General features: G+C 46.0%; 1 protein-coding gene across 7 annotated transcripts in view; it reads left to right on the top strand.

Moving 5' to 3' along the window:
• The first annotated feature begins 5,153 nt into the window (after positions 1 to 5,153).
• Positions 5,154 to 25,755, top strand: part of MAPT (microtubule associated protein tau) — a 103,905-nt gene continuing 83,303 nt past the window's right edge. For 4 of the 7 annotated variants that reach the window (XM_048516900.1, XM_048516904.1, XM_048516903.1 and 1 more), the window contains exon 1: positions 5,154 to 5,398. The gene's annotated coding sequence lies outside the window, so the exon portion shown is untranslated. Of the gene's footprint in view, positions 5,434 to 25,755 lie in introns of all 7 variants that reach the window. The other 3 variants (XM_048516901.1, XM_048516902.1, XM_048516906.1) reach the window with 3 other exon arrangements.

Below are 25,755 nucleotides of genomic sequence, written 5' to 3' on the forward strand. Positions count from 1 at the left end.
ATTTGCAGGTTAGGTGGCAGAGAGGAGGACAGGATGGCGTAGTTGGTCTAAACATGAACGGTGTTAATTCAAGTTACAGTCTTGTGCCTTTATGTGGCAATTTTACTTTTGCAGGTGTTTGGTTTTTGCAGATTTTGACCTTTCCTGTACTGTACAATGGAAGATAAGACCATCAAGAGAGACTGTAAATGCATCAATTGTGAGGTTGGTTGTCTAGCTGGCTGCTATGGTTACAGAGGCCATACGGGTACCTCAGACAGACAGTTCTGTCACAGACACTTTGTAGAATCTTAGGGAAGTCACTTAACCCTTTGTTTGTCCATCTATACAATGGGGAGAGTGTTTCTTTCTGAGCATCAGTTGTGGGCTGTGGGCTATGTTTACTGGGTGATCTCGCTATAATAGCAGCCAAGGGCTATATAGGTACTGAGTGAGATCTGTATTGCTTGCAGGTTGACAGGTACATGAAACATCCCATATCCTTGTGAGAATTTTCCTGCATCCTGAGCCAAGGGAACATCATCTACAAGACTGAAATCTGCCAGTGGAGTGTAAAAATCTGCAGAGATTTTAAAAGGTAAATCACAGGAAAAGTCATTGGAGGAAATTTTGCTAAGGTAAATGAAAGAGACATTTGTGGATCAAGATTGATAATTCTCATTCAGAGTTCACAAGATAGCTTATACTAACAGTAAAGAGTTGGGTGGCATCTTTTAACAGAACAGATTTTAACATGGCAAGGTGGAAGATTACAACATGCCTACCTCTCTAGAAGGCAACATGTGGCATGATAGGTCTGCAAGCTCCTTGTTTGGAAAATAACATTACTCGCTCTAGAACAGGGGTAGGGAACCTGCGGCTCTCCAGATGTTCAGGAACTACAATTGGCCATGCTGGTAGGGGCTGATGGGAATTGTAGTTCCTGAACATCTGGAGAGCCGCAGGTTCCCTACCCCTGCTCTAGAAGAATGGTTAAATATGAAATGGGTGTAGTTTTCGGGTTGCAGTGAAATTCATTCAGGTTTTAGAGGTCAATATTTTCATGGTGAACACGGTGGGTGCAAAGAAACAGGAATCTGCAGGACCTTTATTTCCAAAATTGTATGCAAAGTGGCATAGAAAGAAAGGAAGGTAGCAAGTTATCCCTATCCAGCCCCAAAATGGATTGCTGAAAATCTCATTTAAAGAAACATTGAACAATAGGGTACTTAGAAATCCATGTCCTGAAATATTTAATTTACACCAGCATGGTGTAGTGGTTAAGAGCAAGTGCACTCTAATCTGGAGAACTGGGTTTGATTCTCCGCTCTACCACTTGAGCTGTGAAGGCTTATCTAGTGAACCAGATTAGCTTGTGCATTTCACCACATGCCAGATGAGCTAGTCACAGTTCGGAGCTCTCTCAGCCCCACCTACCTCACAGGGTGTTTGTTGTGGGTGGGGGAGGGAAAGGAGATTGTAAGCTCCTTTGAGTTTCCTTGCAGGAGAGAAAGGGAAGATATGAATTCAAATTCTTCTTGTTCTTCTTGTTCTATAGTACTTTGTTTTTAAGACTGGTCAGCAAAAATTTAGTTAACAAACCTAAGTGCATGTTTACTATTAAACTTACCCCAGATCTTCTTCATAACACACATTATATATCATAAATGAGTCACCATTGTAAAATAACTTTTTATCAAGAAGTTGTAGCCCAACCAGAATGCACTTAAGAGCACTCTTTAAAATTCCTGTTTGGTCGATATAAGTGTTTCTGATTTAAAAGGCTCTCAAAGCAAACCGCTGTTTACTTGGCTCAGCAGCACCCATTCACCAGCCTGATTCAAATCCGTCTGAGAATCCTCCTCATCTTTTTTGACCTACCATGGATTACCCCACATCCTCTTCCCACCTTGCTCTGTGCTCAAGACTTTGCTTCCTTTGTCAATGCTAAAATTGAATTTAATTATTTAAATAACTATTTCTGGGGGCTCTTTTTTCTATCAATAGCACCTTATTCAGATCAGGACAACAGGAGCCCCCACTGAATATGCCTGTCAATGAGATCCTGATGTTTACCCCCAGGACCCTAAAAATTAGGCAGGTGATGAGTGATACAGCAGCCTGGTCCAAGTGACGGAGTGTGTTTGTCTTGCAGTTTGGGGCATCTAATGAAATAGCCCTACTTTTGAGAAGGGAACAGAGCGCTGAGTCTTCTGAGCAGAAGACGCTATTCAGGACAGCAGGAATGGTGGGGGAAAGATACATTGACAAGTAAAACATATTGTACTGATTCCTGCATCCGGGCTGTCTGGATAGCTCCACTGCTGATCTTCTTACCAGGCTTTGAATTTGTTCCCTTTGGACAGCTCCCATGCTAACCATTTCTTAGACCTCAGACTATCCCAATGGATGGAGTTAGGCTGAACTTGTGTGTGATTTTGCCACCAAGTCACCATAGGGTCGTCAAAGCAAGAGACCTTCCGAGGTGGCTTGTCGCTTCCTGCCTCCACATGGATTGAGAGAGTTCTGACAGAACTGTGACTTGTCCAAGGTTGCCCAGCAGGCTTCATGTGGAGGAGTCAGGAATCGAACTTGGTTCTCCAGAATGAAAATAATGAAGGGTCAAAAGGGAGTCAAAGAAAGACCAGAGAATATATCCAAATTGTTTACAATAATGCATCACTTTTTGCAACTTGTTCCAGCATAAGCAGGTGACTCCACATTATAGTACACAGCCAGATCACACAACCTGTGTAAGTAGGAAGATGTAAAATATTGATGTTGCTTTGCAGCAACATTAAAACTTGTTTTTGGATATAGCTTGAATAGGATTTTAATATATTTTATGGGATTTTAATGTATTTTATGATGTTATCTTTTGAACAGAAGGGTAGGATATAGATTGCAGCAATAAACCAGAGAAAATAAATCATGTCAGAAGGAGAGTTCTAGGTGCCCTAGAAAAAATGTTGGAATGGGAAGCAGTATTAATTACATTACCTGAATGGTTTTGATAGATTGCTGAACTGTATACACTTGTAGGCCATGTTATGATTCACTGTTTGAATTTTTTTGAAATAGATTTTATTTTTAACTGCTTTAAATGCAAAATAGTGCCCATCTTTAACTCCCACTCTCTCAAACTGAGCACAGCAATAAACTACCATTTCAATAAAGCCGTTTTACATATTTGTATTACTGACTTAAGCTTCCTTTAGAAATGTTTCTGGAGGAAAAGCAACATATATATTTATATGTGTGTAAGAATTCTAGTAAATCCTTGAGCAGACCACTCTGCCCTTATGGGAGCTCTTATAGTCACCTGACATACATTGATCCCCTTTAGAGGTAAGATTTTAATGTAAGATTCTACACTTAGGCAAACTGGAATGTGTTCAAAGGAGGGCAACCAAAATGGTAAAAGGTCTGGAATCCATGCCTTACGAAGAGAGACTTAGGGAGTTGGGAATTTTTAGTCTAGAGACGTGAAGGTTAAGGGAGGACATGATAGCTATGTTTAAATTTTTGAATGGATATCATGTCAAAGAGGGAGGAAACTTGTTTTCTGCTGCCTCAGAGACTAGGACACGGAGTAATGGATTCAAGGTGCAGGAAAAGAGGTTCCACCTAAACATTAGGAAGAATTTCCTGACCATCAGGTGGATGGTGTCCACTGCCTTGGAGAGTGGTGGAGTCTCCTTCTTTGGAGGTTTTTAAACAGGCTGAATTATCATATGTCAGTAGTGGTTTTGATTGTGTGTTCCTGCATGGCAGGGGGATGGACTTGATAGCTCTTGGTGGTCTCTTTCAGCTCCATTATTCTATGAAACTAGAGGTGATCTTCAATATCACCGCCCAGAGGCCCTTGGGGATTGGGCGGTATAGAAGTTTAAACAATAAAATAAATAAATAAATAAATAAATAAATAAATTTAAAAAAAAAAGGGCCTGAAAAATTTCACCCATCATTGGTAGGGCCGTTGTATTTGCTAAAGGGTATATTTTTAAAGCCTTAAATCTACTGCCTTAAGAGTAGTTGCTACTCTGCTATTAGCAAAGACACAATTTGCAAGTTTGCAGCTGTCCTTTGCTTGATATCTTTCATTATCCAGCAGTCCATATTTAGTAGGGTAAGGCCCAATTTTTGCACAGTGAATCAGAGAACCTGCTTTACCTTTGGGAATTAAAAAAAAAGTGCTAGTGTACAGAGTTGCTACTCTTGATGTTTCAACCCCAGTTCAACATTTCTGCACGCCAGGGAATGCAATGCATGTTGCCACATCATTGCACATGCGGGAACTGTGGGTGCTCTCCGATGCCCAATAATCTGGGTGTAAATTTAGGGAGACTTTGAAGCCAAGCCCACCTAGGATCTGGGCTGAGTAGCATTATCGAGTGCACAGACAGCCATTTCATGCACTGCAGATGGCAGCGAAATCCATTTTGCATGGTTTAAGTACAGTAACCTATTACAAAAGCCGGTAGGCTTCTGGAATGGTCCTGGAGCAGGCAGCTTACCTTCTCCCCTGCCTCTTAAACCCCTCTTTCTCCGCTCCGTAAACGCAGCGTGCTTCAGGAGTAGTCATTGTCTAAAAGGTGCAGTGAGATGCAAAGGACTAGGACATGAAACTCTGGCATTAATCACAGAGCGATTTTAAACAGGAATCCGGCGCCGCCTTAAAGGCTACTATTTATTCCAGCTCCCGCAGCAAGCATCTCCGGCGGCATTGGAGTCCCCTGCAACAAACACCGCTTGCTTGCCTTGGGGATGCCACTCTCCAGGCGGGACCGGGGGATACCCCTGAAATGACTGCTCGTCTCTAGACAGAGATCAGTTCCCTCGGGGAAAATGGGTGCTGTGCAAGGTGCATTCGAGGGCATACTTCCTTGCTGGGCGGCTGCCTTCCCCAAGCCCCCTCCCTAAATCCCCAGGAGCTTTGCAACCTGGAGCTGGCAGCCCCACTGGGACTGAGAACAAAAACCGGTTTGCATTTAGGGGGGGAGACCGCCGCGCCTCCCAGCCCCCTTCCTGCAGCCCCGCGCGCTTTCCTTTTTTTTTTTTTTTTTTTGCAAAGACAAAGAACAGCGGTAGGGGAGGGGGCTCTAAGACGGTGCGCATGCGCCCCGCCGCTCGACTGGCAGGAAGGGTCTGACCGAGGACCAGGGCGAGGATTGCGCGCCTGCGCCGAGTCCGGGCCGCGCTGGTGGAGAGGGCCGTGGCGCGCGCGTTTGGCCGGCTTCGCCCTGCGAAGGTTCCGGAGCCTGCGCGCGCCCCCGAGGACGTCCGGGCGCGCGCTCTCCGCCTGCTTGCTTGCCTGCCTGCCTCTCCGCTGTCACTCCCCCTCCTCCTCCCGGCGTTGGTGAGCGAGACTCTCCGGCGAGCTTCTCCCTGCAGCGGTTGCAAGCGGGCGCGGCGCCAGGTAGGGGGGCCCGGCCCTGGGCGAGGTCTGGAGCGGTGAGCAGGACTCTTGCAAGGGTCGGCCGCCTTGGCCGCCCGGGGGGGGGGGGTTTGCATTGGAACGGGAGGGGGAGCGAGAAGCGCCGGGGTGCGTGCACTTGCGCCGGGAATACGCTTGCCATGGCCGGAGGGCAGGCGTCGTGCAAGGCGCTTGGCGGCGTTGGCTTTGCATGTGTGAACCGGCGACGCGCTAGCAGGGCTGGGGAGGCTGAGGCTCCAGCAACAGCAGCCGCCCTTGGATGCTCTTCTGCACCGCTAACCTGGGCACAGTCATTTAACTAGCTCCCCCCCCCCCCATCTCCTTTAACCACACCCCTGGCTTGGGATCAAGAGGAGCCCCTCTTGCAAAGGAATCTGCGCCTGCCACTTGCCGGGGCTGGCAACAAGGCGACTAAGGCGTCGCTTGCCTGGCTGTCAGGGCTCTTTTCCATCCCCTGCACCGGTGGTCCTTGCCACGCAGAAGGGGGGGGGGCAGGGGTGTGTCTCCCGGGCTCTCCAGAACAGGCTTCTTTGGATGAGCAGGTGCCCCAAAGCCTGCCTCTGTGGGAAGGGCGTTGCAAACTTTATTCCCGATCTGTTTAAAATAACCTGCACCGTGGCACATTTTTTTGGAAAGCCTGGGTTGGAGGGCAGCGTTTTTGTTGCAGCCGGTGGAGCTTGCCCCGAGGGCAGTCTCAGGGACCTGGCATCAGAAATGACTCCATCTATCCCTCTTCTGCTCTGAGTTGCCTCTGCCCAGTGGTGCACTTGGGGTTGTGAGTGAATTGGAGGGGGGGGGGCTGTTTGCCCGACCCTGCCTTCCCTTCCGCTTGGTGCCGCCTCCCCCCCCCCCCCCCCCGACCTCCTGTAGGTTTGGGGTTTCTGTTTGGACTGCTGGTTTTTGATTGTGGAGGTAAAGGGGACCGATAGGGTGATGGTGCTGCAGTAGGTGTGGATCCAGGATAAAAAAGGATGCCCCCCCGGCCCCCACCTTTGCATCTCCGGTGCCATGTTTTGCAGTTCATGTCATACCTACAGTATTGCTTTGATAATTATGGTGGGGATGGTTTTTTCTTTTTTTTTAAATAGACCATTGAAGAAAGGAGAAGATCTTTGTGTTATTATCTTTTCCTTTTCAAACGCTGAGAAAGCAAAGAGCTCTGTTTAAGAATACCATAGGGTCTTCCATCCGGGGAGGTGTGTTGCTTTGTTACAAGATGAAGTTGAATATTATGGCATTTGTGCTTTGGGCTGTAGATTCTTGGGTGTGACTGCAGAACAAGGCGGGCAGATTGAAAGCAGCGCTCTCTTTCTCTCCTGGCTGGAAATGGTCTGACTCTTGCTGTGTGAATGTAAGGGCAGGAACGGGGATGGACAAAATATAAGATGTGGCCAGATGTTTTTTCTGGATCTAGATGTAGGGATGGAGTGGTTTCTTCCTTCCTTCTTTCCTTTTGGCTCTGCTTTCTAGAGCATCACAGCCATGCCAGGATCTTCTTGCATGCTTATTCTTCGTTTTCATTGTTTATTTCCCACCCTCATTTTAAATGATTTTTCTGGAAGAAAAAAAAATGCATCTGAGTGTAACAGCAGCAGTTGGTCACGCCCCTGCTGGGCTGGAATCCGTGGATGCAAAATGCAGTTCTCATTGGGTGAAGACTGTAGTATGCTTCTGTAGTTTTGGGTGGGGATGTAGGGGAAAAATCCCCTTTTGTCTACGGACAAAATTTGCATTGAAAAAGCCATTGTGCTGGAATTGATACAGAAATATCCTTTTATTATAGATTCTTTTTGCCACAATTGCCTTTCTTTAAATGAGATTAAAACCAATGACTGTAATTGTGAATAAGTGACTACGTTGACTTGTAATACCATTGATGATTTGTTAGTGAAAGCAATGTGGTAAGGATGAGATCATAAAATTTCAGGATAGAAAGGCCTTATGGGATCATCTGTTGTTCTTCAGCAGTTTTAAATAGCCACTGTGTGTGCTGTGATCTTTCCTAATCTGTGGTTATAGCTGTTCAGTGTAGAGAGATAACCAACTTGAATAATTTGGTCTGCTTGATTAAGTAATATTAAATATAGTCCTCGGAAGCTGTTTTGGTTGCTCTTTATATAGTCTGGTAAATTGTTAGCTGCATACTGTAGGGGGGAAGATAAACTAAGAGCCAGTATGGGATAGAAGTTATAGGGTCACAACTGAGAGATCTGAGTTCATAGTCCCTCTCTCAGCCTAATGTACTTCACAGGGCTGTTGTGAAGATCAGACATGGATAGGAGAACCAAATGTGCTACCCTGAGTTACTTTGGAGAAAGATTGGAGGAAAATGTACTAGAAAGGCTATTTAATGCATTCACTCTTAAAGGTTTGAAGCATGAGTGCCTTGGGTCATTCTCCTAGTCATAATAGGAGTTCTCAAATAAATGGTTTACGACTTTCATATTCTGCTATAATTCAGGCATGAATAGAATACTCCCATCTAAACCCACTTACTGATTCCAGACTGAACTAATTCTGCATAGAATCACAATTTAAGGAAGCCTGGCCTCTCCCTCCATTCAAAGTGTGGCGATGCTTAATCATTTTAAATTTTCTCAATTACTGTGTTTCAAATAATTGTTTCTTTTTGTTGTGGCATTCTGTTTTATCACACTTGTGGGCATGACTTGCATCTTCTAATGGGGAAGAATGCCAAAGCATAGTCTGGTGTTGGTAAGTCTTGTAATTATCCAAGGAAAATGCATCTTTTCGGGAAGCAAATTTTGTGCTCCAGTTAAGTGTTGGCTGATTCAGAATTTTGCCTTTGCCATACTGAAAATAACCAAGAAGGCCTCATGCGAACTACTCCCTGGCAGGTCAGTGTGCAGAATCTGTAGGTCATTCCTAGAAGTGACTGGAGCCGAAGACTTCCATGATAAAGCCTCATGTGGCTTCGACAAGATGTTACATTGGATCGTTCCAATCTTTGCTTTGAAGCAAAATCTCTTCCAGCATGAAGGGAGCCCAAGGGAGAAAGACAGAGAGAAAAAAACCCCTGGGTTTATCATAAATATTGAGTATTTGATACCTGGGTACTGTGATTCCAGTCCCAGACACTATAATAAAAGCATAGTGATGTGCTATTTGATATCGCAAACAACAACAGTAATAGAAGGACGCTTTTAGAATTCATGGAAAGTATAAAATGAAGCAACGATGTAGAGGAAATCCCTCTTTCCATTTGTGGTTGGTTTGGTGGAACTGTGCCAGACAGCAGAGAGAGAACACATACAGCTCTCATCCCTCGCTTTTGCAATGAAATACTTTTTCTCCAGTCTTCAATCCTGTGTGCCCATGTGGCACGCCCGGTGCAAGCCGCCCCCTGGGCACTACACCGCTGGCTGCCAAAATATGGAGAACTGAGATTTGTCTTTCCACAGCTGTTGTCAGTGCTGCCTCCTCTCTTCCACTACTGGCTCTCCTTTCTCTGCATGTTATCCCATTCTCTTGGCCTGATACTATGCACAAAAAACTCTTGGAAGTTCTCATTGTCCTGTGGCCGTCCCTTCTTGATTCCTGTACACAGCCAATAGCAGATACTGCTGGGGGATCTGCAACCACCGCTCTTCCGTGGAAGGGACTAACCCCAGAGAAAGAAGACTTGTCTCTTGCTCCTTCCGGCTGTCCGTTCTTCAGTCTCTCTCTCTCTCTCTCTCTCTCTCTCACTCACTCACTCACTCACTCTCCTCTCTCTCTCTCTCTCTCTCTCTCTCTCTCTCTCTCTCTCTTTCTGTGTGTGTGTGTGTGTGGCAGCATGGGTATCAGTCAGGAGGGCAGAAAAATCACACAGAGGAGAAGGCCGTGGGATAAGACTGTTGTAACTTAGGTAAAGAGTTGATGGTGAGCCCTCTACCAGTGCTTGGGTCGTGGCAGATATCAAGTATACCAAGCAATGCTAACAGATCTAGAACCACAGCTTTGTTCAGTCTCAAGGATGGACTTGACTTGAATTCCTCTAAAACACAATGACAGTAACATGGAGAAGCTTTTATCTCTTCCCACATAGCTGGTCTAAGGGCGTTATGCAAGGAGGCCTCCTGTGCTTCTGTTTTGGTGGCTGTGACTATCGTAAGGTTATTGCCTTGGATCACCCACAGAAGAAAAATGTGGATACTTGACCCAGATTCCATGAATTCCAAGTCAAGTGGTACCATCCCCTGTAATTGAATGGAAATAGTTCTACAACTGAACGCTCTGGTTGAATTTATTTTGGGAGACTTCAGGAGTCTTGCTGGACCAATAGACGAATGATGGAGAACGTACGTTATTTATGTTGCCAACAGCCACAGTAAAATGGATGATCCAGAGTCTTCTGTGTGAAAATTTCCGGAGGAAAGTGAGCACAGTTTTACACCATCCTGAACATTCTTAAGATCAAGAGCATATTCTTGTAGTTGTATCGCTCTCAGTATTCTCTGAAGCCAAATTAAAGAGCATGAATCATCCTGTCTGGTGCCAAATGAGGCAGACAACTGCAGATGGTGTGGAGGTTTGGTTCATCAGCAGCTTTTTAAATTCCAGTGTTGACCACGTATTTGAGCAGGTCACCAAGATAAGGGCTGGATCGTACTGTGTTCAGGGGCATATCTAGAGAAAATGGTGCCCAGGCAAGCTCTCAAATTGCACCCCCCCCCCCCGCTAAATAAGCTTCTTAAGGTGGAGAGTTGGCGGGGAGCCAGCCCGGGAGCTCTGCTGCTGCGCAGGTTGCTCTGTGAAGGGTGTTCAACCTTCCCTGACCCTGAGTGCCAGCTTTACTGGAGGTAGCTCATTTTCCTCCGGTGCCATGGCCACCTGGTATCCTCCCACCAGCGGAGAGGGGGCAGGGATGGGAGGGGGGCAGGCTGTACCAACCGGAACCCAATGAAGAAGAACAGCTGTTCCTATCTGTGCTGCCCAAGGTGCCCCCCCGCTCTCTCACACCTAGAGCCTTTATCCAAACCCGGTCAGCCAAGGGGAGGTGCCTGTCAAACCAGTGCAGCGGCGACACCCTCAACAAAACGCCCATCTTCTCACTCCACGTAAATTCCGCTGCATGGAAGGGAAACCCACAGGCTCCAGTTGCAACCAGTTGCAGCCCTTGCAGCAGTGGCGTAGGAGGTTAAGAGCTCGTGTATCTAATCTGGAGGAACCGGGTTTGATTCCCAGCTCTGCCGCCTGAGCTGTGGAGGCTTATCTGGGCAATTCAGTTTAGCCTGTGCACTCCCACACATGCCAGCTGGGTGACCTTGGGCTAGTCACAGCTTCTCGGAGCTCTCTCAGCCCCACCCACCTCACAGGGTGTTTGTTGTGAGGGGGGAAGGGCAAGGAGATTGTCAGCCCCTTTGAGTCTCCTGCAGGAGAGAAAGGGGGGATATAAATCCAAACTCTTCTTATTTTATGCTTAGTTTTTTCAGGCATGAAATAGGTCCCTCCACGTCCTGCCCGCTGCACTCCGCCCCCCTCTGGACAAAGCAGGCGCAGTCAAGCACCGGGAATTGCTGCTTTGCCCCACAGCTCAGGTGAGGGCAGGACACAGCAGCAAACTGGGGATGAGGCAGCCCAGCGAGTGGCCAGCAGAGGCAGGCAGGCAAGTGGGCCACACCCCAGAAAGATATGTGCACCGTCGCCCATCCCCGTGTATTCTTCCAGACCTGCTGCCTGTAGAATGGCAGAGCTGGGGTTGATTTCCAATGTGAAGTAGGTGGCCAACCTTCCGCTCAGGCTTCTGCTGGCTGCCTGCCTGCCTGCCTGCCTCTCTCCTGAACTTGGAGGCAGCCAGACAGACAGCAGGATGCAGCAGCAGGCTGAGGAGGAGGCAGGCCCGTGGGTGGCTGGCAGGGGCAGACGGGCACCAGGCCGGTGTCAGTAGCCTGAGGTGGCAGGTGATGGAGGTTGCTGGTGCAGAAGTGGGGAGGGACTGGAGTGGCCAAATACGCCCCCCACATGACCTGTAGAAGTGGTGCCTGGGGTGTCGTTCCCCCCCCCCCCCCAAATATGCCATTGACTGTTTTTCAGTCCCATGCTATTTCTGCCCTAAGTTATGGTAAACCATTGCTAGATGAAGAGTGGCATTATTGAAACTTCCTGAGTCTGGTGATGTGGAATACACAAAGTTCGTATTAAATACAAGCAGAGGAAGGGTTTGGATTTATACCCCGCCTTTCTCTCCTATAAGGGGTTTCAAAGTGGTCTACAAACTGCTTTCCTTCCTCTCCCCACAACAGACACCTTGTCGGGTAGGTGGGGCTGAGAGAGTTCAGAGAGAACTGTGAGTAGCCCAAAGTCACCCAGCAGACTTCATGTGGAAGAGTGGGGAAACACATCCAGTTCACCAGAGAAAAGTCTGCTGCTCATGTGAAGGAGTGAGAAATCAAATCCAGTTCCCTAGATTAGAGTCCACCACTTTTATAAAGCAAGACATTAAGCCAAATAACCAGAAATGGTTAAAAACATTCTTGGATGATCTGAATTAGGCAGTATTTGATGCAAGATTCTTTTATTCTTGGTGAATGAATGAGAGAATAGTAACTTGAAAATAGTTGTTTTTATAGTCACATTTCAATCGGTGCCTCTCTTTTCAGAGGTTTCTCCTAGCAGCCTTAGTCCACTTTGTACACATGGGCAACCTGGATTTATCTAAGCATGGGTAGAATCTTCAATGGCCTTCGTGACTGTACCCTTGAAATACTGCAATTACATATAAATGTAATTATAATTTTAGCTGGTATATTAATTTTTAAGGCATCCCTCTCCCTTTAAAATATTGCCAGATTATCTAGCTTTTTGTTAAAGTGAACCTGACATAATCTTGTAGGGCAAAATCAACTTTTCTGACCTACTGATGAAAACATGCCATGAACTACATTTTTCATTTGCAAAACAAATGTCTCCCTCTGAAAACTTGCTCCCTGATCTCGTACAAGCACACAGGAACATGTTTTGTCCCCTTGAGCTTTCTGAATTCATGATGTGGAACAAAGGCAGCCTTTTTAGTAATGTTATTTATGGGGAATAATTGGGATGGCGTGCACTGAACAACAAATGCGTATTTATCTCTTTTATGGATAAATGGATTGTGCATTTGTGTCTGGTAATTAACCACTTCAGTGCTTCAGGGATCTTGAGATAACTCGGTCCCAACAACCTTGTTTTCCCCCTCACATTTGAATGAGATTGCCTAGTTTTTGGATGGAAAGCAAGTTTATTGGGCAGGATACAACTCTTCAGAATGGGTGATTTGTCTTTGTATTTAGAATTCTACCACTGAAATGTGGCTGTCCTCTAAGGCAGGGAAGATAATCTTATTGGCCTCAGCGTTTAAGAAGCTTTTCAGTATCTGCCTTCTAAGATGTTGGTCTGCTGGCAAATAGTGGGGTCCGTGTGGAGATAAAAACCAGACACTGGGAGCAACCAAGTTCCAGCCTCTCAGGAGTCATCAACCCCAGGAGTCCTGGAGAGAGCAAGCCTTTATTGGCATAGACAACAGTACAACAATAATAAAATCAGATTAAAAAGCATATACAATACAGAAAATAAATGTTAGGTTGAAGGAAATCTATTGGCGTTTAGTAATTTCCAGGAGAAACTCTGCCACTATTATACAGAGAGAAGGATCAGGATTGTCCAACAAGTAGTGTAATCTAATTAAATCGGGGAGATCGGGTAAATGTAAAGGAGTAAGATTCACATACTTGGATCTGATTTCCTTGAATCTGAGACAGTGTAGTAATTGGTGGGCCAGAGATTCAACTGAGCCATCATTACATGGACACAATCTTTTAGCCTTTTCTTGCTTATTAAATCTGCCATGTAACAAGGCAGAAGGCATAACATTAAACCTAGCAAGCATTATGGCTCTCCTTTGAGCAGGGTTTATTAAGCAATACAGGTAGTGTGCCAAGTGGCCCCATTCAAATGGGAGAGAAAAATACAGGGGGGAGCATGTTTTCTTGGCTGTGGTGATTAGGGTAGAGAACTCTCTATCCAATAGTTGACCTTTTAATTTTCTATAAGCTTCTGAATAGGACAAAGGGCAAAGTGAATCCACTGCCAGTCCAATAGAGGCCATTTTTTCTTCAATTATGGAAAACCTGGGGTTGGAATGGGTGTCAGAGAGCAGACGGTGAACCCGGGAATTACAGTCCGAGAGAAAATGAATTCGCTGCCAGGAGGAGTCCTGGAGATGTCCATAAACAAATCTCATTTGTCTTCTTCCAGTTCTCTGACCTCAGCAGTACAGCAGCACCTCAGTAGCTTGGAGGGGAAACCAGCCCTGTGTGCTAAGCAAAATGGTTTTCCACTTTGTTATTTAGCATGTGTGATGGGAGTGTTTGGCCTTGCTCTGGGGCTGCTATTCTTGCTAATAGAGGACCCGTGCTGGTCCTGGAGTGATTCCACAGCCTCTATTAAACTTTTGCTGACCTGTTGCATATAAGGGCCATCAGTCAACCTTTGCAGTCTCGTCCTGCCTTCAAACTCCTGGAGAAAGACACCTTTGCCGCCGAGAAGGCACAGATTTCTTCTGAGCTGCTGCTGTGAAGAATCTGAATTTAGAGCAAACCCTGTTTGGGATATTTTCTCCCATTCAAAATATTTGTGAATTTAGTGGCAGTAAAATGCCGTCTGACGTTTGGTGCCCTTTAGGGGGGCATTTGGGGGAGTTATCTGTGGGTTTTTGGCCATCAAGTCACAGCTGACCTTTGGCAACTCCTGGTGGGGTGTTCAAGGGAAGAGATGTCCAGAGGTGGTTTGCCATTGCCTGCCTCCCCATCACGATCCTGGTACTCCTCATCGGTCACCCATCCAAATAGTAACCAGGGGTGATCCTGCTTAACCTCTGAGAGCTGATGAGATCAAGCTAGCCTGGAGCAAATGCCTGACCCCACAAGCCCAAGTTGAGTCAGTTCATCAGCCATGTTGTCTTTCCCATATATCATTTGAAGAATGTTTTTTTTTTGGGGGGGGGGGGAATTAGGACTAATATAAGGAAACATTTCTTCATGCAACACATGATTGGTGTTTGGAGTTTGGAATATGTTGCCACAGGAGGTGGTGATGGCCACTAACCTGGATAACTTTAAAATGGCCTTGGACAGATTTATGGAGGAGAAGTCGATCTATGGCTACCAGTCTTGATCCTGCTTGATCTGAGGTTGCAAATGCCTTAGCAGACCAGGTTCTCAGGAGCAGCAGCAGCAGAAGGCCATTGCTTTCACATCCTGCATGTGAGCTCCCAAAGGCATCTTGTGGGCCACTGCGAGTAGCAGAGTGCTGGACTGGATGGACTCTGGTCTGATCCAGCAGGCTAGTTCTTATGTTCTTATGTTCTTCTTATGACAATTAACAGAAGACACAGCCCTGATGCGAAGCACTTCTCAACAGCACTGCCTCTGTCCTCCAGTTCGTGACCCTGGAGAACTTCTGTATCTGTGTGTGATTTACATCCTGAGGTCATGAAGAAGAAAGCAAAAGCATATCCCTGCGTCAGGAGCTGTGAACATGGTCCTGTCCCCGTTCTGTGTATGTGTGTAGGGGTGGGGGAAGAAGTGTTGTGTATAGTTCAGTAATGGGTGGATCTTGGAGATGCTGGAAAGAACTAGGTTTGACTTGAACTAGATTTGACTTGAACTAGATTTGACTAGACAATCACATAGAGATGAAAAAGAAGAGTTGGTTTTTACACCCCATTTTTCTCTACTGTAAGGAGTCTCGAAGCAGCTTAAAATTGCTCTCCCCACACCAGGCATCCTGTGAGTTATGTGGGGCTGAGAGAGTTTGGAGAGAACTGTGACTGGCCCAAGGTCACCCAGCAGGCTGCAGATGGAGGAGCAGGGAAATAAATCCGGTTCACCAGATAAGAGTCCACTGCTCTTAACCACTAGGCAACACTGACTCTCAGATACACCCAAGAATTCATATACACTTTCACATATACCCAAGAATTTTTGTTTCAATTATATTTGGGACACCATCTTGGTTTTGCCTGGTGACACAGCGAGCTAAAGAAGGACAAGAAATAGTATAGTTACCCTGACATTGGTGGAAGTGGTGGAGTGGTTTTGTGTGGGCAGGGTGACAAAGAGGTAAGGCCAATAGGATTTAGGTTGCCTAGCCTGAAACTTGACAGCCAATCAGTCGTTCATCATCACCATAGAGAACACTGCAACTTGAAGATGTGAAATCTCTTTTTAAAAACATAGGTATTCTGGCACTGTGACATACCCAGGGAAAAAGAGGGGAATTACTGAAGATACGGCATTTTAAATTGGTCTTTGGGATCTCGATCGTCATGTGCTGCTAGTTACGGGACTGGAAAGAGGCTAGGAGGTTGGGAAGAGGAGGCGCCTGTATTTCAAAGGCTATTCATCTGAGTGCAGGCCTCTTTCTGTATTGCTCTTCTTCTGAAAGCCTGCATTCATTCACGACGAAGCCAAGAAGCAAACTGTCCATTGATTTTTTTTCTCCCTCCCATTACAGAAAGATTCAAGTGTTGTTGATGGAGTATATCATGAGTACATTTTAGGGATAAAGTGCTACTGTAAAAGACTGGGGTTAAAGCCTGCAGATATTAGTCGCCCTTTCTTTTGAAATACGGATAATGGTTTAGAGGTCTGTTTGCTCGAATAGTGAAATGATTCGAGTTCACAACTGCAGAGTCGGGTCTCTGACTCAGATTTTGTAATCCCAGGGACTTAATGGATTTTGCTTAAAAAAAGATTTTAGCTATGAAAATTTTATTTCTTTGTGTGTTATCTATAGTCTAGCTTTCTCACTGGGACAAAGGCAGAGTATGCAGTGTAAGTTAATACAGTACAGGATGGGGGCATCCAGTAAACAGTTCAATAGCATTTGGGTTGCCAAAATCTGGAACCAAGCAGAATTCTGAACAGATCTGAAACCAAGCATAAGCATTAACAGGTTGCATTAAAGCTTGCAGAAATTAGATAGTAAACCTACTTACAGCAACAGACAGTACAAACTATCCATAGTACTACAGTCCCTAACCCTTTACCAAACGTGTTTGTGAATCATTTTGCTACAATACAGCCCTCTTGTATGTGTGTGTAAAGTACCGTCAAGTTGTAGCACTCCTGTTGATCCAGTAGGCTTTTCAAGGCAAAAGACTAACAGAGGTCATTTGCCATTGCCTGCCTCTACATAGCGACCCTGGTATTCTTTGGTCGTCCCCCATCCAAATACTAACCAGTGCCCACCCTGCTTAGCTTCTGAGATTTGATGAGATCAAGCTAATCTGGGCTATCCAGATCCCTCTTTTATTTCTGTGGAAAACCATTCTAGAATAATTCCCCTTATCATAGTTTATGGAAAGCCAGGACAGTGAGACCCTTCCCAATTTCATCTGTGAGGCCATTCCATAAAGTAAGTGTGTGTGTGTATGTGGGGTGGGGGGGGACAGAGTATGCATGTGCATATATAGGCAGTTGTTGATTTTTGTCCATTTGGACAAATGCAAAGTGCTGATGCAAAGCTGTCATGGTGGAGCAGAGGAGAAGAAGCCATCCAATGGAGATGGGGGACCAAGACGATGATATGCTTTGTATGGGACAGCCAGTATCTTGATTTTAACCTAATAACTGAAGGGCAGCTAATGGAGTGACTGCAGGATGGGAGTAACATTCATGCTCTGCCTAGCTCCCAATAATACCTGAGCTGCAGCGTTCAATACCAACTAGAGTTCCCAAGCTGACTTTGAGAAGAGATCTACATAGAGAGTGTTATAGTACTCCAGTCTCAATATTACCATGACATGCATCATGGTGGCCAGACTGTCTGCGTCAAGCATTCAGATACTCTGGATTGCTGCGGTGCTATAGCACTATAGTGCTAACCTTAGAATGCTAAAAAAAAAAAGCCAAAAAGAACATGCCATGAAAAAGTTAGGGGTGGGGGAAGCAGTCTTTTTGGAAGGACAGTTTGAATGTCACGCTTCAGTGATTCAGAAATGCAAGGAAGAAAATATGAAAAAGCAGTTTTCATTAAAAAAAACCCGTTGAGCCGTGGGATGCCAATGGGGCACAAGCAGAGTTGTCTGAAAAGGTTAAAAAAACCCACAACCATTAGAAGCTGGGAGTCAAAGTACCTGTGCCTGAAATGATTTTTTTAAAAACCCATTAGCAACCAGCTGCTCAAACAGATTATAAGGGCCGTTTGAAAGGGGGCTTAGTTGAAAGAAAGCTTTTGGGTTTTCTTTTTTTTTGTTAACTTGCTTAACTGTGTTAACTTGCTTCTCCACCAGTAATGCTGAATCCACTGTAACTTGTAGGTGCTTAACTGAATCACTAATTGTCAGCTACACCCTATAGGAAGTGGGAAGCACAGCCTTCCTTTCCAGATAGCATCACTTCTTTCTTTCCTTGGTTAAGCTTGAATTGGTTTATTCTTAGCCATCTAACCAGAGCAGCTCAGGCAGCGATTTTGACCTTTGCTGCTTTACCAGGAGATTCGGGTAAAGAGAGATGGAGCTGGGTATCACCAGCATGATACAAGCTGTTTAAACAAAGAACAGTTGGCTTACCTCATGAAAAGCTTAATTCTGTTTCCTAAATATGGTAAGGTCATCCTAGAAGTAGTAATTGTTATATAATTTTGGATGGTGTGTAGCTTCATGCATCATTGTAATCATTTTAGGGCATGAAAGCTGTGAATCGGATCTACGACTGCAATGCTTAAGGAAGATTTTCGTGGGGTAAGCCAAGTGTGCTTTGCATTAAGAGTTTGTAGTTGAAAATAATCTCAAAGAGCAATGCCATCCCACCACAAAACGGGTGCTGCGACCTGGGTGCTGCACCCAGCCAAAATCCCCCTGTCCCCCCCCCCCCCCCCCCCGCTGTCGCCACCCCTGAGCCCAGAGAGATGCAAAAGAAGGAAGTTGGTCCAGGGAGAATGAAGGCAGCGGGGAAGAAAAACAGAGGGCGCTTCTGTGGTCCGCTTCCCTCGCAGCAACCTTGCATGGCCAGAATCCCAAGTTGACCACCCTCTAGCTCCCTCACAAGCCAGCCCCTTTCTGCCTGTGGTGTCAACAGGGCTTTCTCCTCCTTAGCAGGGATCTGCAAGGCACTCCTACATTCCTGCTGGGTGATCTTGGACTAGTCACAGTTCTTCGGCACTCTCTCAGCCCCACCTGCCTCACAAGGTGGGAGACCACCAAGAAAGTCCAGTATCACTACACAGAATTAGGCATTGGCAAGCCATGTCTATTCATCTCTTTCCTTGACCTTGATGGCTCAGGCTAGCTTGATGTTGTCAAATCTTGTCTGCTAAACAGGGTCAGCCCTGGTCAGTACTTAGATGGGAGACCACCAAGGGAGTTAAGGGTCGCTACACAGAGTTAGGCAGTGGCAAACCACCTGTATTCATCTGTTACCTTGACGTCGATAGCTCAGGCCAGCCTGATCTTGTCAGATCTTGTCTGCTAAACATGGTCAGCCCTGGTCTTTAGATGGGAGATCATCAAGGAAGTCCAGGGTTGCTATGCAGAGGCAAGCAATGGGAAGCCACCACTGATTATCTCTTGCCTTGAAAACCACCTGGGATATCCACAAGTCATCTGTGCCTTGATGGAAAGAGGAAGACCCTTGGAGCATGGAATCATGAAGTGGTCTCACTCTGAAAGTTTAAATGGAGGGTGTTCAGAGGACAGCACATGTATGGAGTGAATTGTGAACTCCATTTCAGGTTTTGAAATCTATTATGTGGTTCTGATGGAGCAAAATGTATTAAGTTAGCAGCCTTCAAGGTGGTTCTACTGTGAGCTTGGTTTTGTTCATCCCTAGGGATTCATTCTTGACCCTAGACGGTAAGGCAGTTAGTAATTTCATTGACAACTACTTGATATGCATCCTTCTTACAATCAATGAATATAATAGGGTTGGGCTCATTAGTATCATGTCTAATTTCCTGTATTATCTAGGTGACTAGCTGGATCTTGTTAGATTCCTCAGAATCAGTATCTAGGTGTACAGTGGTTAGAGCAGTGGTGGCGAACCTTTGGCACTCCAGATGTTATGGACTACAATTCCCATCAGCCCCTGCCAGCATGCTGGCTACAATGAAGCCCATGCCATGCTGGCAGGGCTGATCTGGGAATTGTAGTCCATAACCTATCTGAGTATAGAACAACCTGCCTACGGGTTAATTACCAAGTGTCAGTTCTCAAAAGTCCTTACTCAGGCATGACTGGACAAGTCTGTCTCTTAGCCTAGCCTACTTTTTGGGGTAGTTGTGTGGATAATATGGAGGAGGGAAAATCCAAACATGTCTCCCTGAGCTGTTGGAAGGGCAAATTAAAAATGTAAAGTTGAAAGTGGTACAAACCATGATATATATGCTGGAGAAAGAAACCAGTAAGAAAATGAAAAGTTGTTTTTATTCAATTTTCTATTTGTGTTGTTTGGACATGTGTGCGTGTAACTAATAGGAACACTGTGTGTGTGGGGGGGGGGGGGCTTAGAAGGAGTGATTCCATTGTACAAATCTTGTGAAATAAGCTCAGTGTCTTTAGTAAAGTTTTGTGCAGGTTACATTATTTTAGCCAGTATGTGCAAAGATATGGTATGATTTGCCCTAGGGAATACTACTTTAATCCTACGCATTGAATAGTTGCCATCCCATACACTATACCCAAATGCTCCAGGATAATGAGTCTATGATGTAGAGCAGTGGCACTCTGTCTATGGCTTGCAGAGACACATATTCACACCATCAACTGAAAGAGCCATAGTTAATTCCATCTCTGTCTGAACCTCAAAGAGGCAAGCAGCATACTCGTTCCCCTGGTGTTGGCTGTTTCAAAGAGGGAACCGCCTACTAACCACCAGCCCCACAAGGCAAGGTCTTCCCACTTTCCTGAAATATAGGGCAGATGTCACACTGAAGTGCTGAGAAGAACCACGCATGGCTCCCAAGCTACTCAGTCAGTAGCATTGCTGTCAGGGACATAGATATAGGTTTTCTACGGGGGGGTTCGGGGGGCCACACCCCCACCCACCCCTGGAGCGTGGTCATGCCTCCCCAAGACCTGCCCTGGCCTCAGTGCTTATAAAAGCAGCTCTCCAAGGCCAGGGACGGCAGACTTTCCTGCCCCTGCCCCCAACCGGCTGGACTCCCAGCCGGCAGTCCCTTCTGCCCTCCGCTCTGGACAGAGGCGTAGCTAGGGGAAATGGAGCCTGGTGCAAAATCTGAGTTTTGCACCCCGCCCCCCCCCCCAATGGGCGGCCGCTGGGCTGCTGGAATCCACCCCCAAACAGCATCACTTTCAGTGGTGTTTAAAGTAGGGAGCCCAGTTTCTCCTTTTAAATCTGGGGTCCCCAGTTAAAACAACATTGAAAGTGATGCTGTTTTGGGGGTGAAAGCATCACTTTCAATGTTTAAACTGGGGACCTCAGATTTGCCCTTTAAATCCATGCCGAAGGGGGTGGATTTAAAAGGATTTAAATCCATGCCGAAGGGGGTGGATTTAAAAGGAGAATCTGGGTAAATTTGGGGGTGCCTGCTGTCAGGGGTGCAATTGTTAAGCTAGCAGCACCAAACTTTCAGGGTATCTTTAGGAGACTCCTAATGATACCACCCAGGTTTGGTGAAGTTTGGTTCAGGGGGTCCAAAGTTATGGACCCTCAAAGGTGTATCCCCCATCTTCTGTTAGCTCCCATTGGAAACAATGGGTGATGGGGGCACCCCCTTTGGGAGTCCATAACTTTGGACCCCCTGAACCAAACCTCACCAAATCTGGAGTGAAACAGTATCACTCAGGAGAAGATCTCCCAACAAACTCCCTTGAAATGTGTGGTGCCTGCTAATGGCACTTAAAAAACTGTGCCCCCTGCAGGCCAAAAACCGAAAAACACAAAAAATACAAGAAACCTACAAATGGGGGGTGGAGCTTCAAACATGTAATGGGGGGATTTGAACCCGAGAACCCCCCTTACCTACATCCTTGACTGCTGTAGAAGCTTATGTGAACCATAGAAGCAATACCTGAAAAGAATGGATGACTTCAGTGAAATCTCAGGTGACCTCATAGCTGTTGCTATGTACTACAAGAGACAGCAGACAAAATAGTCTGTCTTTGCTAGTGTGATGGTTGATAAAATTGCTTCCTTTCCAAATATGTTGATTTCTTATCTGTTGTAGCCCCTAGAACATAGCCAATGTGATGATTCTACAGTGAGGAAAGGAAATTGAATTATTTAGCAGTTGTCATTAGTTTTTCTAGAAATGGCTGGATTCCGAAGGAAGAATGTAAGAAACTTTTTCTGCAGAGGGGGAATGCTTGGGGGCCCCAGAAGATTGATATCTGTAATGAGGTAAGAATCCCATGTCCACATTCAGCCCGGGAGTGGGGTCCTTCTGACCTTGTGAATTAACCCAGATTTAGCAATCTCAAACTAATTTCCCATTGAAATTTCTTTGTTTGAGGACTGCCACTCTTGGATCAGCAATGGAATGACCTCCGGAACTGTCATAACACAACAGTTAACATTTTCCCCTGCCTAACAGGGAAAGCAGGAGCAATCTGTTTCTTAGATGGGTGCCTTCTTTTGTTTCTGATGGCTAAATAATTCCTTTTTTTAGAGAAATGGTTTCTTTTTCCTGCCTGAATTAATTTGCAGACTAAGAAGGCTTTTGAATAGGCTTTTGAAGTGAAGCAATCGGCTTTTGAAGTGGAGCATTGTAGTATCATCTGGAATGCCTTATGCCTTGATTTGCCAGGGGCAGGTTGGAAATAGTTGACTTCTTTATTCTCACGGAATATACCTTTTATTGATTCAGACCTTTGGCCTATCAGACCTTTGTCTGAGCTCCAGGGCATCTTTTCCACCACCTACTACTTGACCCATTAAACTGGGGATTTGAGGGATCCTAGAATCTCTGATTGTAGAGCAGATGCTCTATGCAAGAGCTACTGAGCCTTGTCTCCAGTGGCGTAGCGCCAAGGAGGTGGGGGCGTGCGTGACGCACAGGGTTTGGGCCCCTGCGGGGGCAGTCTGAGGGTGTTCTGGGGTGGGCAGGGGTACAGGGCACACGCTTACCCCAGGCGTAGTTCCCCCTTGCTCTGCCCCTGCTTGTCTCTACTATAACATTGATTGGCATGTTACCTTAAATTAATTTGTTAGCTTTTGCAGTTAATTTCAGTGAGCTTAGACTGGAATAACTTTTTAGGATTGCACCTGACCTCGATAGGGTTTCACCAAAGCATACCTCCATGTCCCTCCATTCCCTGGCCACAGAAGATTCCTTGGGTTCTGTGTGGCAGAGAATCATTTCCAGTTCAGGTCTCTTCCCTTCAGGCTCTGCACTGCACCAAGGATCTTATCCAAACTGATGATAGATATCGTGGTTGCTCTCAGGAAAAAGAGGATTCACATTCACCCTTCTTTGGACGACCTACTTATCAAGGGCACCCTTGCTCCAGTTGGCCGATAAGTATACAAACATGAGCATTCAGGAGCACGGATCTTTGGTCGACTTCTCCAAAGGAACCCCTCTCAGTCCCTAGAACACCTAGGGGCAGTGATAGAATCAGTGACTCACAAGCTGTTCGTGATTGATCAGAAGGTCTCAAAGACCAGGGCTTTGGTCTTTCAGGTGGTATGATCCTGGCCTGTTCCCTTGATGATGCTTGCCAACCTGATGGGCCTCCTAATAGCAAACATGCTGAAGCCGCTCAATGGGGCAGAATGCCTTCCAGAGGTCTCCAACTGCTCCTGAAACCTTACCAGTTCCGGATTGCTTCCAAGATCAACACCCACCTCACAGTACTCAGTCAAGTCAAGGTCAGCCTCCTCTGGTGGCTCAAACACCAGGTGGCCAGCAGAATGCACCACTGTTGGAAATAAAATATTGGACTAGATGGATTGTGGTCTGATCCTGTAAGGCAGGGGTCTCCAACATGGTACCCATAGTAGCTATGGTGCCCACCAAGACCGTTCCTGGTGCCTGCCAAATGTTTTTAGAAAGTGGATGGAACCAGGTGGGGCTTTTGCCAGGCAGGCCATCAGATTGGCCATTGGAGATTTGATTGACTCTGCAGATTTTTAAAAAATGCCTTGGCAGCAGCTACCACACCAGCACAAGGATCTTCACTATGAGGATAAGCTGCAGAAATCATTTTGTGCCTGTATGCTTGAAAAGATAGGGGGACCCTAGCAATAAGGTATGTTTTTAATTGTGCTCTCCTTGGTCCTGTAGACCAGAAGTATGTGGCTGACCAGGCAGTATTGACTTACATATATGTGATATTAGAAAGGCAGCATGGTGTAGTGGCTTAGAGCGGCGGACTCTAATTTGGAGAACCAGATTTCTTTGCCCCCTCCTCCACATGAAGGAGAAGAGTTTGGATTTATACTTGCTTTCTCCCCTGTAAGGAGACTCAAAGGGGCTTACAAACTCCATTCCCTTCTTCTCTCCACAACAGACACCTTGTAAGGTAGGTGGGTTGAGAGAGTTCTGAAGAACCGTGACTAGCCCAAGGTCAGCTAGCAGGCTTCATGTGGAGGACTGGGGAAACACATCCAATTAGCTAGATAAGAGGCTGCCACTTATGTGGAGTAATGGGGAATCAAACCCGGTTCTCCAAATTAGAGTCCACCTGCTGTTAACCGCTGTGCCATGCAGACACTTATCTGGTGAACTGGCTTTGTTTCCCTATGCCTATACATGAAGCCCTCTGGGTGACCTTGAACATCACAGTTCTTCAAAACTCTTAGCCCCACCTATCTTACAAAGTGTCCGTTGTGCGGAGAGGAAGAGAAGTCCCGCCCAGGGACGTCGGTGATGGGCGGGTAATAATTATACAGAAAATAAATAAAATAAATAATAATGAGTTTGTAAGCCTTTTTGAGACTCCTTACAGGAGACTCAGGCAGGATATAAATTCAGACTCCTCCTTTTTCTTCTTCGTCAACAGAACAGAACACATTGGGAAAGATAACTATTATCCCATTACATGTTTATTTGTTCAGCATGGGTGTGATTTCCTGAAGAACTGTATGTCTTCTGAACTCTGTTCTTGCCCCTGCTTAAGCCCACGCACATTTGTGTATGTTGATGACATACTCAGCTAGAGCAAGTGTTTTGTAAGGGGTGGTGAAAATCCCTTTGTAAGAAGAGCTGATATTTTATCTCCGCAGCAGATCATCTCTGTGGTACCTACTATGTGCAAAAGTTTTAACTGTTTTAACTGACTCTAGGTCAGGGGTAGGGAACCTGCGGCTCGAGAGCCGCATGTGGCTCTTCTGCCCTTGCACTGCGGCTCCACGAGCCGAGCCGTTGGCCCCACCCTTGCCCACCCTGCAGGCAGCAGGGCGGGCGCACCAACTGCCCGCGGTGGGCTGGGCCGCACCGCGGGCTTCCCCTCTTGCCTGCCCCGTTGGAGCGGGGCAGGCGCTTTCCCAGTGGCCGGCGAGGCCGAGCCGCTGGCCCCATCCTTGCCGCAGCCATTCGCTTCTCAGAATGAGCGGAGTAAAAGGTAAAAAAACCCAATATATACAGTGTTATCTTTATTTTACATGTCAAAAATTATTTACGGCTCCAAGTGTTTTCTTTTCCCATGGAAAACGGGTCCAAATGGCTCTTTGAGTGTTAAAGGTTCCCTACCCCTGCTCTAGGTGGCTTGGAGTTAAACTTAAGGTAGTGTAGTAACTCCAGTTTGTGTGCTCTAAGTGTGAAAGCCCTCTTGTACCTCATGAGTGTGTGCAACTCATTGTTACAGCAATGACCAGCTTCCTGTGAGTATTTTTTCCCTTTTGTGATAGGGCTGATAACTTTATGTGCTGTGATATGATGGAATTTTCAAGGGTCTGGGTATGGTCTGAAGCACATATGTGCAGGCCGGAACATCTGTCCTATTTTATTTTAAATCCCATCCAACATATGGCCATTTTGGGGACAAGGTGGTTTGTCCTTGCATTTATTTCTATTATATGCCTTTCAAACCTAAAGAAACCATTAATCAGGATTTAAATCCAGATTTAATTTGTGACAAAAATGTAGCCCTGCTTTTCAGGAAGAGACCATAAGGTGCAGTGCTGCTGTTCATTTTAGGGATGAATTAGATTTTTCTCACTTAATTGCAGAGGCGTTCCTCCCATTGGGCAAAGTGGGCAGTTGGCCAAAACTGCAGGTTCGTTGGTGGGATTTTTTGTATTTTCAGTGTTTTCCCGTTTTTGGCCTGCAGAGGGCACAGTTTTTAGGCTAGCAGCACCAAAATTTCAGGGATGTTTCGGGAGACTCTCCTGATGCTATCACCCAGGTTTGGTGAGGTTTGGTTCAGGGAGTCCAAAGTTATGGTCTCCCAAAGG

This window comes from Sphaerodactylus townsendi, linkage group LG15, assembly GCF_021028975.2.
Source record: "Sphaerodactylus townsendi isolate TG3544 linkage group LG15, MPM_Stown_v2.3, whole genome shotgun sequence".
In the NCBI taxonomy this organism is placed as follows: Eukaryota; Metazoa; Chordata; class Lepidosauria; order Squamata; family Sphaerodactylidae; genus Sphaerodactylus; species Sphaerodactylus townsendi.